Source organism: Varroa jacobsoni, unplaced genomic scaffold (assembly GCF_002532875.2).
Source record: "Varroa jacobsoni isolate VJ856 unplaced genomic scaffold, vjacob_1.0 contig01035, whole genome shotgun sequence".
NCBI classification, from domain to species: domain Eukaryota; kingdom Metazoa; phylum Arthropoda; class Arachnida; order Mesostigmata; family Varroidae; genus Varroa; species Varroa jacobsoni.
The window spans coordinates 89,873-93,314 of NW_019214572.1; positions in this window are offsets into that span (position 1 = coordinate 89,873).

Genomic DNA, 3,442 nt, shown 5'->3' on the forward strand with positions numbered 1-3,442 from the left:
CTCGTCTCAGCTGGCTCGTACGCTTACAGAGCAATATCGAGATGTGGGTTGCCCCAGAAAACAAATTAGCCCATCGCATTTTTACCGTCAGTCCACAACCATGTTCACGCACATCTTTACGGAATTTCGGATTGTTTTCTACTATCGATAGATACTGTTAAACAGTTGTGTTGTTTTTTCTCACACGAACTAGACTCTGAGCTCTAGATTGGGTTTCAAAATCGGGGCTGCTTATTTGCAAGCAAACAAAACTTTCGAAGGGCTTTCAAGTTTGTTTAGCCATACTACAACCTTACGGTAAGGGCAGACAACGAAGTTCTCACGAAGCTTAACTTTCATGCCTGACATGTGCTTTGGAAAATAATACAGATCGCAATCGTCAGTTGAACATCTCGGTCTGATTCGTCGAGCAGGTGCTTAAAAACCTAATTGCCCTCACGATAGAGTATATGTTCCGTAGAGAATCCGAAAGTGGCAAAACGGAACAGACCGGTCCTCAACGTTTTTACCAATTGTAAGTTGACATAGCACTTATTTGAAAATTTTTTAGACTTTATGGTCCTAATTGCAGCGTGTCAGGTTGGATTCGATAACCTTTGATAACAAATAAGGTATTTAGCAATTTTCTGAAATTCTCACCCCGATAAGCTCAAAGAATTTATTCATATGAATCCAAATCATCCCGATTCGAATTTTTACGGTTTTTAACAGGTGTTTTCCTAATGAGCTCATATGCTCCCGATGATTCTCGTTCTGAAAGTTATCCTGTACGTTTACGTTCACCTCGTAAATATCTGACTAGATCTAGCAGACCCCTCATCGCGGAACTGATCTCGAAAGAAGTGCTAGTACAGTTTCGAGCCGTTAGGTCAGTTCGCAACATACGAAGTTAATTAACTTGACGTATAATTTTATCAATCAGCCTCTTGCGCACTGTGTCATCAGCTAAGGCAGGCCATTACAACCATCCCGAGGCGACACTGAAGTACCCTTACACCGCAGAGAGGCCCCTGTAAGAATGGAGGTGGAACCGAGCAATGATATGGACCGGCCAGTTTCGAATAGTCTAGTGACAACCGCAACAATCGGTTCGCGTTAAAGCTCACACAGCGTCAAAGAAGATTCAGTATACGCAGGAAATAGGAGTTAATAGTGCGAAGATTGTCCTGTGCGACGGTTTTTGCCAGTCGTCGCATCGCGGGCTCTCTGCTACGCACAAGGTTTAAATAACCTGATCTTTACGTGGCGCCGGCGGCGGGTATAGGCTGCTTGTTGACGTCGATACCTAAGTGATTGCAGTCTGTCTCTAATTTAATAGTGAAACTAGCTGCCGGCTGGTTTCGCTGGCGTTGCTGCAAAGATTCGATATCTATCAGGGCCACCTCCCCATGAGCTTAGTTTTTTATAATGACAGTAAACCAGTTTGTTTTTCAGTCGCGCTTAACAGTTCACGTCTAGACGTGAACAAAACGCTTGGCGCGAGGCTGGATGATAGGCTAAAGGATACAGGATTTACCCTGAGGATCGAGCAAGAAGTAGAGCAACGATATTTAGCATAGCCCCATTGCTACATCTGGCTAGAGATATCCTAACCGTAATGTTGAAAGCTATGATTAGCCCGCTATCACTTATCACGTACTGTCATTGTTGTAAGAGCCACTAAGCAATTTTTTCAGGTCGATGAGATAGTGTGTTCATATTAGAAGTCTGCAAATTATTCAATCAAAGGGCTGACGACTGTTCAGGAGCTAGTTCCAACCAACTGCTGCAGGTGGAGAGTGACTGCACAGTAACCAACGCTAATCTTGACGTTCCGCGGAATGATCCTAGAGAAGGCAATACGGATGCGAAGTTCACACTATATGTACCACTGAATGTTATACATTCCACCTCGGAACCATCAAAGTCAGAAATGAATCTCGCGCAAATATCGGTCTAGGTATGTTCTCAGTTTCCTCAGCTCATCATCTACTGCTCCATTTTTCAAGGTGTTATCCTTCAGTTTTCGCTTGGAACGGCACTTACGACCCCAGCGACGCTTCGTCAAGGATCGTCCGAGTCGCAGTTTAAATCCTGATAACGCGACGATAGTCGACCCATTGTATTTGCATCACAACATGTACATTTTACCATACATTTACTGCTACTTAAATTGTCCTCAATTCAAGAACCAGTCAAATAGCGTCTTTTTGCCACATGTGTACACCTGCATAGCTAGATACATTGAGCAGTATGTATACATGCATACCCTTGTATATATGTCAAGATTTACAATTTTAGATCAACCCAGTTTAGCGGATGGCGGCGTTTAGACAACAGATTCGACTTTCCCTACGACATTGTATAATTACGATTTTTTCTATGTTAACGGGCGTCAGTCACTCGAGTTATAATCGAATTATTGTTATATGACATTGTTGATTCTCTTAAACGCCTAAAGGTTGTCTTTTTATCGAGGAATATCTTTTTTGCTTTGCCCGAAGGATAATATTTATTCCAAACTATCATCATTTGTCTCAGCCTTTCGACTATTCGGTAAAAAAAAAAAAAAAAAAAAAAAAAAAAACAGTAAAGTTATGTTTCATTTTCCCATAAACATACGCCCCATGAGACCCTTAAAGCTAACATGTCCATTATCGACTAATAGAGAACGTTTGATCTTACGATGCTTCTATCATACCTGAGAAACCTTTCTAGATATGCGATTCATTGTATCATACATAAATAAACTAGCTAAAATTGTTACATGCACAATTTTTGTCTCGTTTCGTTAACAGGATAGTTGAAAATAGTGGGAAGGATTTGTTCGTTTAAAATAGCCTTTGCGAAGTGTAGGATACGATTGCGGTACACATATAGACCTCAACAATCATCATGGATGAACGGAGTTAAAACATATTAACTCAATACGTGTAAAATGGCTCCAAGGAGTAGGAGTTGGTAAATTGTGAAACTAACCGAGCTAAAGTTCTGTTCGTAGTCTTGGCGTCCGTAACTTGAACTATTTCTAACCATTTCTAGCCATTATCGAAAGGGAAAGATTCGAAGAGAAGAAAGTATTAGAAGAATCGATTCAGATTAGCTGAGATACGAAAATAGTTGTTTCAACCCGAAATAGAACGATTTAGGATTCTTGTTTTAGCGTAACGCGTGGACTGCACAATTTGTCCTATTGGCTTTGTTACAGTGCTAGGGATATTGTTTATCTATTTTTTTTTTTTATTGAATGAATTAGCTTCATTTCTTGGGTCTCGCTTTCGCACACCGGGAATTCTTGATCGAAGCTCTTATAAACTGTCGTTAAGCTGACATCGTCCGGCAAATCGACATCCTGAATGAACAAAACATCGAATAGCTAACTGTTAGAGCGGCAACGATATATATATATATGAATTATAATAAAAGCTCCTTTATTTTAATAATTAGGATAACACCTGTCTTT